The following is a 16,264-nucleotide window of genomic DNA, read 5'->3' on the forward strand; positions in this document are numbered from 1 at the left end:
AACCTATATATGCACTTTAAATTTTGGAGTGCACTTTTCTCCTACTCTTAAATGGAGTACTATTCTTTTGAATTGTTTTTTCCTCCTCATTTTTTAAAACCTTTAGCCAAGGAGGGTCTAGAATACCACCTGTAGTTTTCATTATGCTGAGAAAATTCTGGTATTTGATTTCATTCTGTTTCAAGTATCTAGGATAAGTGTTAAACCCCAACTTTAGTATGGAACTTCCTCATCTAGGGAGGTCAGGCAAGAAAGAAATGGAATATTTTATTCATTGTGTCAGTAAAAATTTAAAAAGTTTGAAAGAGCCAAGCATTCGAAAGAATGTGAATCACCTAGATCTTTTATGCAATACGGATGGAAGTATACATTTGTACAACTACTTGGGAAAAGAAGCTGGCATTGTCTTCTAAAGCTGAATATTCACAGTGCATGTAAGATGTGTTTTTTTTAATTGATTAATTAGTTAATTATATCAATGTAGCCATGTCTGGTGAGATGATAGTGGTGATTCACATACCAAGGGTTATAATTAATTCCATTCTATGCACTTGAAGCCAGACTATTCTTAGAATTCCAGGGTGACTGAGCACCCAAGTGGGCATCCTTTGGTAAGGCAGCATTCCAGGCTGGGGCAAAACTAACAGAGCTATAGAGAAAGACTTGTTTTGAGAAGAACACTATACATTTAGAAAAGTTCATGGTTCATAGTCTTTTATCAGTGACTTTATGAAGCCAAACAAAAAGAAAGAAGTAATGATTATTTGACAGTGGCTGTTCAACGTACAGATTTTTAGCCATAACCAAGAAAAAATGGGAGACATATCAAGTGAATAGTTTTCTGCTTTGTACATTTGGGAAAATATGAGTTTCTTCTAGACACATAAGAAAGATATGTCTTCATCACATAATTCAAGGATAATGATCTACAAATTCTTGTCAGGAAAGTTTAAGCAATTTTATTTATATTTTTAAGATTTATTTATTTATATATTTATTTGACACAGAGAGAGAGAGAGAGAGCCAAAGAGGGAATACAAGTAAGGGGAGTGAAGGAGGGAGAAGAAACAAAGGCTAACTCCCCACCAAGTGGGGAGCCCAGTGCAGGGTTTGGAGTTCAATCCCAAGACCCTGAGATCAAGACCTGAGCCAAAGGGGCAGACGTTTAACAACTGAGCCACCCAGGTGCCCAAGTTTAAGCTATTTTAAATAGTCATATTCAACATGTAAGCCAATATAAATAGTTAGGTACAAAAAAAGTTGGCTTTTGTAAAGGGAAATTATAAGACAAGTAGAAAAAAGTGTAGAATTATTAGCTTAAAAAATTCCACAAATTTGTAACCAACTTCCTCACAAATAGTAATTTGAAAAAGAGAATTGTCACTGGCAAAGTGGGAGATGTTTGTTTTTAACAATAGCTGTTACTTACTGAACATCTACTAATGTCAGGGACTAGACTGAACTCTGTAAGTTATTCCTTCTAATTCTCACAACAGGCAGCTGTCAATAAACAAGTTATTATTGATCCCATTTAACAAAGAAGGAAACACAGGCCAAGGGGGCTTAAGTGAGTTTCTAAGGTTTCACAGCTTGTGAGTGACAGAGTTGGGATTCTGAACCCAGATCTGCCTGATTCTAAACTCACATTTTCTTCCCTTAAAAGCTAACCCATGTATGTAGTAGCCATACTGAGGGAATGAAGAATGGATTCTGAGATGATTTAGGTCTCATATCCACCCCCTCTTCTAAGCTGATTCCTCTGAACAGAGCACAGGCTTCCAACCCTGGCTCTACTGGCTACAGCACTGGCAAGTGACCCATTGGTCTTCTCCTTGACCAACTGGGCATCGAGCAGTGCAAAAGCAAATCCCTCCAGAAAGCTGGGAGAGTCATCCTGTGGGCTACTCCTGCATACTGGGGGGTACATATTTACTGGGTCCTGCGACCCTGCCTAAGAAAAGTGAGGGAGTGGAGAGACAAATCTAGCAGCTCAGTACTTGCTACTACTAAACAAATCTATGTCCATACTAAGTTAATAGTAGGAAGTAAAAAATGTTATTGTTATTACATTATCATCACCATATTACCAGCTGGGTAACTCTTAGCAATTTTTTTTTTAATTTATTTGACAGAGTGAGATCATAAGTAGGCAGAGAGGTAGTCAGAGAGAGTGAGAGGGAAGCAGGCTCCCTGCTGAGCAGAGAGCCCGATGTGGGACTCGATCCCAGGACCCTGAGATCATGACCTGGGCCGAAGGCAGCGGCTTAAACCACCGAGCCACCCAGGCGCCCCAACTCTTAGCAATTTACATTAAACCCTCTTGGACTCAGTTTCCTAGTCCTTAAAATAAGGTTGAAACTACTGGAATGATCTAAGATTGCCACGGTGATTATATTACAAAATAAATTCATTTTAGTACCCTGGCAAATCGCTCTTTAAGTATTTAGTAGGACAGGAGAGATAAGGTATTTTTTCCCTTTGATGGGATTAAAGTGAGATTATAATTATCTTGCAGATATTGGCTCCAGTGTATTTTATTTCTCTGCATTTCTACTAGCTTCCTAACAAACTAGCCTTCCCAACCTCCTCATTCCCTGTATATAACAGTCTGTTTAAAATAGTGTGGATAGAATTCCTTTTCATTATTTCTTATAATTTAGATCTATATTCAAGATCCATTCCTGGTCCCTTCTTTTCTTCATTAATACCTTTAAATACTCAAGTCCTCACAAATCTCTCCCTCTACCACAGTTTGGTAATGAAGAGTTTCCCATTTTTTGTATTCCTTAATGTTATCTTATTAGCTAAGTTGTAAATACTTTAAAAGCAAAGACTTTCTTCTCATATGTCTTAGTACTTACAGAAGCACCTAGCCCAGTGCCCTACAAAAACTTGAAGTTCAATAAATAATTACTGATGGATAAACTCATGTAACTTACCTGTGAAATCAGTCATTAATTCTTATCACCAGAACTCAAAGAAAGCTCTAGAAAACTGAAAACCATTTATATGGTTTTAGAACCATATAAAATGTGGCACTGTTTTACGTGGTAAAAAAATATAGAGACTGAAAATTCATTTAAAATCCAGGAAAAAAGGGCTCCTGCTGGCTTAGGCAGTACAACATGCAACTCTTGATCTCATCAGAGTTGTGGGTTCAAGCCCCACATTGAACATGGAGCCTATTTTAAAAAATAACACAAAAATAAAATAAAATCCAGAAAAGATCAGTTTGTAAGAAATAAACTTATGATAAATTATTTAACTGATAATAATTATTTTGGAGGAAGACTTCACATTTTTTCATGTTGACTTTATAGATGGTAAACTTGCCTTCCTAGGAAATGTCTTTAGGGCCCTCTGTCAGAAAGGACATTGGGCTCAGAGCTATGTTCTAATAATTAGGCCGACACTGTAAAAAAATGTACATAACTTGCAGCTCATTATATTACTATTTTCATACAACTGGGATGAAATATATCAGTGAAAAATACACATTAAACTAAACAAATAAAGCCTTGTTGACTGGCATTTGAAACCAAGTTTTTAAAAAATGACACATTTTTTTCCTGATGATTGGCAAGGATACACTAGAAAGACTTTTTATGCAGTATATATTTTTTACTTATTATTGTTTCAACTGTCCTCAATTGACACTATTGAACCAAGGATAAAAGAAAAGTGAACATCAAGTATGTGGGTGATAGGAAATGAAAGTAGAAGATGGACCGCGTACCTTAGTTAAACTTCCTTGTCTTGAAGTTCCAGACATTGGTCTCTTTTTTAAATGAAAATGAATACTTTCTTCCTTAGAAATATGGCAAGAGAGTGTTCAGAAGAACTACTACCCTTGTGAACAAATGCACTATAATAATACAGAGTTTTATTATTTCTCCCTTATTATTTTAATGCAGAGTAAGTGCCAGTTGAATATTCCCCTACCCCTCTCCAGCCATAAACACACATATCATACTGATAACAAGATGTGGGAAGACAGTCTTTTAAATAGATTTTTAAAACTTAATTTCTTAAAATAATACAGACTAGGGGCTTGTCTTGGAGGCCGATGTGGGTAGGTGAGAATCTGTCAACACAATGTCTGTTCTCAGCATTTTTCCTAAGGGCAACATGCTATTTTGTTTTCCCATGTAATTATTTTTGCTTTTCTTTTTTCTGCGTGTGTGCTTTAATTTCATTTAGAACTTTGAAGATGGAAAAGTATGACTGTTTAGATTCTCTTATAATATAAAACAATCTCAGTAATAAAGACTATGAATTATCTTTGATAAACATCTGCTTATAGCTGAATGAAGGGTTGTTCAGCACAGAATGTGGTATTCAGCGAAAAAAGCAATTTATCTAAGAAATACTTCTTCCCTTGTTGCATTTAGCCTCTTGCCAGCTTGGTTTATCTCTGTTGCCTATTTGTCCTTTGTTACTGTCAAGACAGCAGATTTCTATCTGGAGCAGATGGTGTAACTGCCATTGTTCTAGTGCTTAAAATTCATTCTGCTGCAGGAAATTCTTATCATTAAACCTCTAATTTAGCAATATTAACAAATTGAAACTATAGGCTGTTTTTCCCAGGATGTTTGGCCTTTGTTAGATAGCTGAGCAAAATGTATGTATGTGTGTGTGTGTGTGTGTGTGTGTGTGTGTGTGTATGGTGAAAATTGTATCAAAAACTTATTTGATTATTTCTTGACACATCAGTCTGAAGCTTTATTTCAATAAGTTAATATATAATATGATGGTGGGTAAATGCTAGAAGATGTTAGTCATTAGTTGTATAGGAGTTTATCATGGATTTTCCTTGTTTTCTTTACTAATATCTCCATGATCTATACTAAAGGAAATTAAAAATTATATGTCTTGCTGCTTTCTGAATAGAGTATTTAAATTTAAACCTATTTTTAAACTTCCAATTTGGGCCTTTTTGTCCATAGCTCCTTATAACAGTCCATCTATCTAGAAAGCCATTGGATTTCATATTTTACCTCCAGGAAAGAATCAGAAACTATGCCATTTTATTTTCACTCTGAGTCACATTTTCAATATTGGAATGATTAAAGCGAGACCCCCCCACCCAGAAAAGTTTTGCATTCAACTTTAGCCTTACAACTTAAAAATGAAGGCAACAAATATTTTGTGGACATATTCGTAATAACTTTTAATTAAATAAATGACACATACATACACGTATTCAGTAAATAGAATTCTACAACATGTCATACGTTTTCCATGATTACTATTTTGGAAATAATTTCAGTCCATGCTATTGAGTAAATTGTAGGCAGTATCCCGTGGTTGGACTCTGTGCAATCACCAATGCGATGACTCTAATTAATTGAATACATGTTGATCCAGTCAACTCTTGTTAGGGTGACCATACATTCCCATCTGCTCCGGGGAGTCACAGTTTACACTTACTGAATAAATATCAATAATACTTTCTTTGAGTCTCAGAAGTATGCCAGTTGCGATATTAAGTTAGATGCTTATTCTTACTGTCATGCACCCACATAAACCGAAGAAGTTACATGCTGACACATAAAAGAGCTATAAGCAAACGTCCCTTATGCAGAGGAGCATGCAAACTTATTAATGACCAAAGAGATACATGTGAAACCATTGTAAAATAACCCACACATCTTTGAACTTAAATTCTAAATTTGTGACACAAGCGGGAAGCACCATGGGAATTCAGAGAAGCGACACATAGAGTAGTTAAGTCTGATTTAAGGAATTGTTCTACTCCAGGTCCTTGCAAACATGAGGTCACGTGGACAGAGTTCTGGGGATGGTGAAAATAAAAGCTCACGGTTGATCAGTCAACAGTGGAAATGACTGAATGAATACAAAGGGTATAGTAGAAAAAATAATCAATAAGGATTTAGAAATACTGGTCTCTCACCCTGGCGCTGCCACTGACCAACTTTATGTTGTTGAGGAAATTATTTCTTCCCTTTGGCTTTAGTTCCTTCATCTGTTAAGAGGGAATAAACTGGATTCATTCAGCAGTTTTATTTACTGAGAGACTGCTCTGGGCAAGGCACTCCACTAAGGACTATGCAAATGATCTCTAAAATTCCCTCCCTGCTTTAAATTCTGTGGCAAGCACTTCCATCACCCATTTTTCCAGCGACTTAGTTCTAGTCAGTTATGGATCATTCACTTCTTTGTCAAAAAACCACATTGCCTGCAGGTTAAGTCAACCCCACCCAGCAAATATTTGTTATGTTAAATTGCCTGGAAACTTTTCCTAGCAAGTGTCCTTTATTTCCTCATTGGCTTAGAACCATGTTTGTATTCTGTGATAATGACATAACCCCAGAATGCAGGAGGAGGCCCACCCGGGAGAAGAAGCTGCTAGGGCATATTTTCTGAGCATTAAAAACACCATTTATGCTTCAGGTAAGGGAGGCTACAGCCCATTCAGCTGGGAAACAGGGCTACTGAGCCCTGGTCTCCTTCATCCCTTTTCACAACCAAGGTCTGTTTTCCTAGCTCTCTATCATTCTGATCTCAGGAAGCTTGCTCTTGTTCCCCATTGTGAATGACCTAACAGGAGAGATCATGCTTTTTCCGGAGTGAAGTTGTAGTAACTGAACAAGGAACTCTACCAACTCAAAGAAACTGAGTTATTTTGTGAATCCAGCTGGTTCAAGGCTGCAGGCCCACATCCCTTGGCAGGTTTTCCTATTGCAGGGAGTGGGGAAAGTAGCCCTAAACCATCAGAATGGATTATACATCACATTTGATAATGCACACCGACACTACACTCCATTAACTGGAGAAGCTGGAGATGGATGGAATCTGAAAGAGGAATCTGAGGAGCAAAAGAAAACTGATTTTGCTGGTCTAATATTTATTTTGTACTTTAAAATTATAGGATGCTTAAAAGTAATTATGTTTGTCAATAAAGAAGTCTGGGCCTTCTTAATACAGTAGATACAAAACACAAGATCAAATATAAGTCATGTTTAAATTGACATCTAGTTTATTTACGTTTGTCACATCATAAAACACAGAATTTTTTTTTAGTAGAAGTGCCAAGATTTATTTAAATCCAACTGCAAGTCCACCTGACTGATGTTTGCTTTCAGTATTGATAGTGGTGGTCATGGTCATAGCGGTTGGGGATGAGATGGAGAAAAGTCAGGATTTTGTAAAGAAGTGTTGAATGAAAAGTAGGAGTGATGGAAAAAATTGAGCTACAGTAGATTTTCTTGGAAGTGAATGATGCAAGGAAACCAAATTGTTGAAATTTAGAACCCAAGGGTACTTATCGTCCCCATATCACACTTTTACAATCAGAGTGATTGTCAATGTTGCCACAAGGGGTTTGCCCTTACTTTTCGTGTGATTAGGCATGAGAAGGCAAACAGAGGTCCTTTCCAGAAAAGTATTCTTAGTACCTTTCACTAATAAGGAAAAAAGTGAATTCCATGTGCTAAGATAATTCTACTAACTTTGCACATAGTCCCATTAAAATTTTTAAACCTATAGAGTGTATTTTTTTCAGAATTACATACTGCTGTACATTTAAATCTGTAAATGTACTGAGGCAACTGTATAAAGTATTAAATTAGAGATATGAACAGCTGAATACTAACTGAAAAGAGCTGAAAATAGAGTTGCAAGTAAATCATTGAAAATCTATCTTTTCAAATATACTGCATGTGAATTTCAAATCAATCTGTTTTATTCTATCAGCCATATTACACCCTTCTACCCCCTCAATTGATAATGCACTTAAACCATCAAAGCTTCTAACTAAAAGGGGGAATAGGACAAGGAAACATGAAAATCATATGGAATGATATGGAATCAATCAACAATGTGCTGAAATATTAACTTGCAGGTATCCCTAAGCATATGTTTAAAATAAGGCTAAATTTGAAAGTAGATTATTTCATTGGGAAATGGGTTTAATTATCTCAGGATGTAGAAGCAAACACAATTCAAACCTCTACCTCATTTTTTGTGTGTGGGGTGTGTGCGTGTGTGTGTGTGTGTTTAATCATTGTTCTGGCAAAATAAGAGCATGATCCAAATTCTAGGCCTTATCCCAAAACTTCGAGAGATTGACGACACTTTACAAGATGTCTTACAAGCATAAGACAGGAGAAGGAAAATGAAAATGCTAGCTCACATTGATATCCCGGGGGTGGGGGGGGTGGGTAACCAGCCCTAGGAAACACAAAAAGCCAGACTTAGAGCAAAGCAAACTTGTTTTTAAAAAGGCAGAGGAGAGACTTCATTTTTCACAGTTGAACGAAGCCAGGACTGGCTAAGGGGTAGTGTATGTAAGAACAAAAAGGAGGCTGAACTAAAGCCAGTGGTATGGTGGGTATTCCCTTTCTTCCTGATGAGATATGGACATTTTCTTTTTTTTTTTTTTTTTAAGATTTTATTTATTTATTTGACAGAGAGAGATACAAGTAGGCAGAGAGGCAGGCAGAGAGAGTGAGAGGGAAGCAGGCTCCCTGCCGAGCAGAGAGCCCGATGCGGGACTCGATCCCAGGACCCTGAGATCATGACCTGAGCCGAAGGCAGCGGCCTAAACCACTGAGCCACCCAGGCTCCCGAGATATGGACATTTTCTAGGACAGAAAGAATAGTAAGATCTTATGATCCTATGGTGTTTCAGGACAACTTACTGGGCTCTGTAACAAAGTTATAGATTACTTTGTCTTTTAATGTAGAAAGAAATGACTGATTAAATGGACTGTTTCACTGATTTTCCTAAACAAACCTATTCATAGAATTTCAGAAACAAGGAATGCTTTCCCAGGTGAGCTAATGTGAACTCATTCATTCCCTGAATCATTTATTGAAAACAAGTTGACAGGGGGCAACAGAGAAGCCTGAGTTCAAAACAGTATAGAAATTCATAATCTAGGTCAAAGTCTGCCAGTTTTAATACTTTAAAATAGGGATTTAGCAGCATGTGTTGCTGTCTGTTTTTGAAATGTGGAAGCATGATATGTTATATTCTCAGGGCCTTTAGGTTAGTAAACATACATATCAAATATGTTGTAAATGAAATCCTCCTACTTTAAAAGTGGTCATTTATAATATGTTTGTGACCATTATGTAATACTATCTTATTACATTATGTAATATATCAGGTGTTTCAATAATATTCTAAGGGAAGAATGAATACATTTACCAGTCTTTAATATTTCTGGTTTTTCTTTTGCTTGAGCAGCTCCAAAAGTGGATATTTATTTGGTGCATTACTTTTATTATGAAAAGAACCATAAATTACCGCTCTTGTTACAAAAGTAGTTCTATAAATATTTTGATCACATTTTTGCTGAATTCTGTTAATATGATAAAACAATGTGAAATAAATGTCCTAAATGCCATTTACTGATGATTAGATTATAAATTGTAAAGTCCATTTACAAATTCTTTGAGGAATTTGATTTTTAAAGGAAAACCACGATCAGAATATGGACATGTTCATTAGGGGGCTCCCAGCCTTTTTCAGAAGGTTGTATTCTGTTACAGGGTAAAGAATCCTGGTTTGTTCAAGTGATATTTTCAATCTAAAATCTAGGAGGCAGGTGCTCACTTGTCCTCCTCCATGCTTGGAAAATACAGGGAGGAGGCCATAGTGGCAACTGTCACCATGATTGATTTCGCTGGAATAGAAGATTGACCAGCTGGTTGTAATCAATGCATTGAGGACTTCCTCAGGACAGTGAACCTGTTACATTGAAACTCTGCAAGGGAGAACAAAGCAACAATGTTTTCAAATTTAAAGATTTTGAAATGCAAGAGACTTTTCTCATGTAATCTCTTCTTCTACACAACACAAAGTTTAAGCCACTTGTTCACAGAATATAATATTGCAATGATAAATGTACATGCAACACATGAAAACAATAATGACTGAGAGTATTGTAATTTTGTATCGAACCTTGTATAATGCTACTTCTACAGTTACAAGTAGGTGTAAGAAGATTCATATGTGATCAGCATATTTTATAATCTTCCTGTCCTTGAATTTGAAGGGTATTGTAGGTTAAGCTCAAGCCAGGGGAAAGATTGTTTTATAGAACTCTATGACTCTCGAAACTGATGTGAAGTGATGGTGGCAAACCATAAGAGTAAAATAATAGTAATTGTAAAGTAAATATAATTATAATTAAAATATAAATTTATCATTCATTTCTTTATTCAATAAATATTTATGTAATACCTAATATGTGTAAGGCATTTTCCACATATAATCTATTCTTAATGAAAATAATCTCAGCAAGCTAGTAAGGGAACTGGTATTATCTTCAACCGCCTGTTGGCCTTGCATCCCTGAACCATGGAAAGTAGGACTGGATGTCTTTGCTCTCTACATTTCTGCTTATGTGTAGTTTACACCTGCTTTGATTGTAAAGGTGCAACACATTCCTACTATTAGGAATGATTATTGAGTAGGAATAGTCAAGGGAACTTTCCTACATGACATGGACTCCTAGCTAGAGTGAAGTACCCAGATAGGCCATTAGGAAGAGGAACATTAAAGACTTTGTTAAGCACATCCAATGATTTGCAAGACCGCATGTTGAATTTCATCCCCATTTTGATTTTAGGATACTCCATATGCTCTAATCTCATTCTGCACAGGAGGTGAGTATTATAGTGTTTCCATGCTGTGCCAGGTCACAATAAAACTTGAGAGCAAATGCATAACTGCTACAGTTTTGATAACAAATTTCACACATTTTAAAAATTATTGAAACTCATTTTGAATTTGATATTCAATGCCATTTTGAATTTGATAATCAATGCTATCGTACAAACGGTCATTGGAGACTTAATGGATACCAGTCCGGGGATTGTGATCTCCTCACCCCTTTGCAAAAGCAGGATTATTCAACCTTACCCCTTTGAGTTATATCATCTTTTGTTTTGTTTTTGCTTTTCGTTTCTTCTTGATCCTTAAACTCAAAAGATTAAGTGTTCATTGGTAGTAGATTTTCCACTTAAGCAGATGCTACCTGACTACATTGACATATAAAATTTACAAATGGACTCAGTTATTTTCTCTTAACATAAAACTATTTTCTGCTTTTGCTGAGTCCTTGTATTTAAGAACTCTTTTGGAGTCCCCTCTGATGCAGAGATCTTGACCATTATATTCTCATTTAAAGGTGAAGGACTAATTCTGTGAAATGCTGGAAATGGTTTCCTGACTAGCTCTTATACTAAAGGGTTTTTTTCCTGATTGGTTAGCTTTTGAAATAAAAAAAGAATCCTTTTCATTCCAGACTAGTCTAGATGCAAGTTGTCATCCATGTAAGATCAACAAGGGAAAAGTTAGTTTTCCTTCCATAATTACTTTCAACATTTTACTTCTTTTTCCTCAATAAAGTTCAAATTGTTCTTGAGAGCAGGGAAGTATGACTATATTTCCCAGCAGATGATAATCAGAAAAGATCGCTGCTATATTTCCCAGCAGATGATAATGACAAAAGATCACTGAGAAAGGATATTATGCCATTCCATCAGGATGTGGTCCTCATTCAAGCAGTGATAAAATAAACTGTGTTAATTTCTATACATCCTTGCAAATATCAAGTCTGCATTTTCATAGTTTAGTTCTCATTACTGTACCTTACATGAAAAAAGATGCAATTAAAGCAGTGAAGAGGGAGTTGTTATGTTATGACTGAGTTTTTTTATTAATACTATGTGATATCTATATCAAAACTTTTTAAAAACCTGAACAAATGTCTTATTTTGAAACTCTTGTGGGAATATAGAAGTTAGTATTTTATGCATAATATGGGTAGATGCCATTTAGAATAATAAATGGGACATATCTTTTATGTATACTTTTGTTTATGTTCTATGGATTTACTTGTGTTTTTAATTGGTTTTTGTGTTGTGTGTAGGGTTACTATATCAGAAGGATAACATTTTTGGGGTTCCAAGTTTCTCTAGAAAAGTGTATGGTATTATAATGTAGGGTATCAGACCATATTAGTTTTATGAAATTTTTAAAAATTCCAACCATCTTAACAAATATGGTGAGTATGTCAATCTTAAAAATAAAATAGCCAGTTATTTAACCAGCAAAATAATTTTTTTGGGGAATAGCAGAGGAATTGAAATTCAGGACAGGCAAACTATAGCAAACCATAGGCAAGTGCAGGGACAAAAGGAAAGTCAGCTTTTTTGAGGTTTTTGGAGGAAGTTGGGGAGGGCTCTTTTATTTTTATTTTTTAATTATTATTTAAATTCAGTTTAGTTAACATATAGTGTATCATTAGTTTCAGGGATAGAATTTAGTGATTCATCAGTTGCAATATAACACCCAGTGCTCATTTTGTCAAGTGCCCTCCTTACTGCCCATCACCTAATCACCCCATCCCTCCACACATACCCCCTCCAGCAGCCCTCAGTTTGTTCTCTATGGTTAAGAGTCTCCTATAGTTTGCTTCCTTCTCTGATTTCATCTTATTTTATTTTTCTTTCCCTTCCTCTATGTGTATGTATAGATAGATAGATACATACATTCATACATACATATATAGATATAGATATAGATATATATCTCACTTCTTTATCCATTCATCTGCTTATGGGCATCTGGGATCTTTCCATAGTTTGGCTATTGTGGACACTGCTGCTATGAACATTGGGGTGCACGTGCCCCTTTTATCACTGTTTTTGTATCCTATGAGTAAATACCTAGTAGTACAATTGCTGGGTCAGAGGGTAGTTCTATTTTTAACTTCCTGAGGAACCTCTCTGCTTTCCAGAGTGGCTGCACCAGTTTGCATTCCCACCAACACTGGAAGAGGGTTCCCATTTCTCGGGAGGGCTTTTTTAAACAAAAGTGAATTGGAGAAGAATCAGAGTTTGAGGTTGTATCGGTTTCTCATTGGAAATAAGCGGTGGATAGTGCCTTGTTGCTGGGGCAGGGAGGGATCTTCCTTCTTTTTCTTAAAGCAGGAGATGAAATTCCTATGTGAAAATATCTTCCCTCATGAAGACAATTCTCTTTCCTTCCTTTTGCTGGTTAGGCAGGCTGCAACAAGTGACACTGCCTAAAAGCTCCCCTTTAGGGCCTTCTGACTCCATTTTAAATGAGATTTCCTTTATTTCCTTTATTTATTTTTGCAGTAGGGTTTTGTACAGGCCTTGGGCGTTGTTGGCATCCTGGGATTTAAGCGTCAGAACCAGTCATTTCCCCGTTTCTACACTTCTTATGTCAGCTTTTGTTCCTATGCTATCCTCATTCTCTTAGGCTGCCCCACTTGTCAAGGAATGTGGCTGTTATCTCTAGAGATCCTTCCTTACAGATGATCATCCAGAGGAATTGTGAATGTTTTCCACCTTAGAATTTCCACCTTAGAAAAATTGTGAATGACTATAATTGCCTAATAGGATCATTAGTGTGACCAAGAGGTTAAGGTACCAATAGACGACACCCCCTCTGGTTGGAAGGGAGCTACAGCAGAACCATAGAGAGTGAGGAAAGATTTCTGCAAGGGGGTTCCTGGCTGGCTCAGTAGGTAGAGCATGAGACTCTTGATCTTGGGCTTTTGAGTCTGAGCCCCACGTTGGACATAGAGCTTACTTTAAAAAAAATGAAAATAAAAATAAAAAAGAAGAGTTCTCCAAAAGAAAAAAGACACTGGTAACAAAAAGGTAGGAGAAAATACTGGAAAGACAAAAACAACCGATATCTGCTATATTATCTAGTAACAAAATTTTATTTATACACACACACATATATACTTATATATAAATATATAATAATAATATATATGTGTGTAGTACATATGTACATCTACACACACATATGTACATACACATCTGTATCTCCCTTTAGATGATCAATAGATTTTCATAGTTGTGTTCATATAGATCCTTAAATTCTTTCTGTTAATATTATTTCTGTTTTTTAAGTTGAGGTACAATTGCAAATTCATTTTCTTAGATTGTTCATGATTTTTCAGGTTACTACTGACAAATACATTTGGTTTTTTTTGTTAACAATTTTAGCTCACAACAATGATTTGATCATTGACTCTCAACTTTTGCATCTTACTCAATAGATGAATAAATCAGGAAAAAAATTCAACAATGAATTTTGCAAAACAGAACCTATTTTCTAAGAAAATATAAACTAGAAGACATGATTTTTTTTAAAAAAAGGAGAAACAATGTTATGATTAATGAGGTGGATGTGAAGTTTGTGATAACATTACTTTTGCTTACTTTCTGGTTCATAATTTTGTTCCGTAAGTGAGGTTTCTGGATAAATGAAGCTTTGCAGTTTACAGAGCATCTAAAAAATGTTTCAGTGTTCACAGGAGTCCTAGAAGCTAGGTTACTGATCGATGTCTTAGAAATAGATGGAGCAATATTGGTTATTTTGTAGTCTCTGTTTTGTCTTTAATGTACGAGCTGGTGTTTTTATGCACACTTCACACTGCTGAAATGCTTTGTTAGTCTTCATATGCAATTGTTTTAAATGAAAATATGAACCACGGAAAAGTTGGATGATTTAACCAAGATAGTACAAGGTAAATACAAGGTGGGAGAGAGCCTTTGAGCTTTGAGTTTCTGTCCTCTCTGCAAACCAAAATTAATCAGGTTTAACAGCATAATGTTCTCAGTGTGAAATAACTTTGCTAAGAAATTATGAAAGTACAAGTTAATTAGAATACAGAGCTACTTACTTGGGCTGACAGTTATTAATTACATGTTCCCGGGCTGGCTTAATTTCAGGCAATTTGCTCTGAAATAAAACAGAAAAATTTCTTGTTAGTTTTTAGTCTTGCAGAAAAAAACAATTCCTCAAAGCACAAACAGAGAAGTAATTGCTCTATAAGGTATAAAGAAAGCAGACTTTGATTTAAGCTTCTGGGCCAGTGGTTTTGGAGGTTTATTCCCTTTCTCTAATTGGAGTTGGTGGACCAGTGTAGGAGCTTGTGTGCCTGCCTAAGTGAATGGCAGATTGTTCAAATATCAGTGTAGCTAGTGAAGATGAGTCTGGGTTGCCTTACTATCCGCAATAGATACATTTCTAAGAAGTTTGTATAACGAACTTTTCCAAAGTAAGTCATATTTTAAGTGCGTGGTAAGAGCCTCATCAGGCTCCTAGATTCAGGTTTAGGAGGATTACTAGAACTATGGCATAGTTCCCCTCACATTTAATCAGATTAGCATTTTATTCTTGCAGATTAGATATGTCACTCCTATTTAATGGTATTAACTTGGCGTAACACCTTTTTATGGGATCTGAAGGCTTTGGTACTTGAGCCTCTGTTAATAAGAGTTATATGCTTCTGCTAATAAAGTAAGTACTGCTAGAAGCTTTGAGGTAATTATTTTCTCAGAATTGAAAGTATTAAAAATTAGTGGCAACCTACTGTGGAAATAAATGAGAACTGAGAGCATGCTAAACAAGGTCTTAGTTCTCAATGCTGAGTTTCTTAACTGCACTTAGTCCAAAGTTGTGATGTAAGTGGCTGAGAGCCTCAGCATATGGGCTAGACATACAATAAGGAGATAGATCAGCAGAAAATGGTGGCTCAGATAATCCCGGAAGTGGATTCTCTGTGGAAAACATTTCCGGAGGAGAAAACCAGAATATAACAATTTTCAGGAAGGGACTATGGGTAACTGGAGAGGAAAGGCACATGAAAATAGCCCACAAAGAGGGGCGCCTGGGTGGCTCAGTGGGTTAAAGCTTCTGCCTTCGGATCAGGTCATGATCCCAGGGTCCTGGGATGGAGCCCCACATCGGGCTCTCTGCTCAGCAGGGAGCCTGTTTCCCTTCCCCTCTCTCTACCTGCCTCTCTGCCTGCTTGTGATCTCTGTCTGTCAAATAAATAAAATCTTAAAAAAAAAAAAAAAGGAAAGAAAAGAGCCCACAAAGAAAGTGTAAGAAAAAGGAGTGCTTCCTCTGTTGTTTTGGTGACAATAGTGCCTGTACCCACTTAACAGTTACAAAAGAGAAGGAAGGAAATAGGAGGAAGCTTAGTAAAAAATAAAGGAAAAGAAACATAAGTATCTGGTAGTGAGAGGAATGGAAAATAAGAGAGAAAAAAAGATACATTAATGCTCAGGTAGGGAAACAAGTTGCCTCAATAGGAAACTGAGCATAAAGGACAGTCAAAGGGAGAACTACAGAGAGAGTTCTAGGGGAATCTGAAGAACTAAATAAAATCAGACAACCAGGAGTAACACAGTTGAAAGCATGTGCATACACTAGGTGTAGTATAAGAATAGAAAA

At 36.2% G+C, this 16,264-nt stretch overlaps 1 protein-coding gene and 1 non-coding gene across 2 annotated transcripts in view; both read left to right on the forward strand.

Moving 5' to 3' along the window:
• The window catches only part of HTR2C (5-hydroxytryptamine receptor 2C), a 298,497-nt gene that overhangs the window by 37,859 nt on the left and 244,374 nt on the right, over nt 1-16,264 (forward strand). The gene's annotated exons all lie outside the window — the stretch shown is intronic.
• LOC123935723 lies at nt 1,801-1,929 on the forward strand. The gene has a single exon (XR_006816996.1). It is a non-coding gene; the product is annotated as a small nucleolar RNA SNORA35 (small nucleolar RNA).

This window comes from Meles meles, chromosome X (genome assembly GCF_922984935.1).
Source record: "Meles meles chromosome X, mMelMel3.1 paternal haplotype, whole genome shotgun sequence".
Lineage (NCBI taxonomy): Eukaryota > Metazoa > Chordata > Mammalia > Carnivora > Mustelidae > Meles > Meles meles.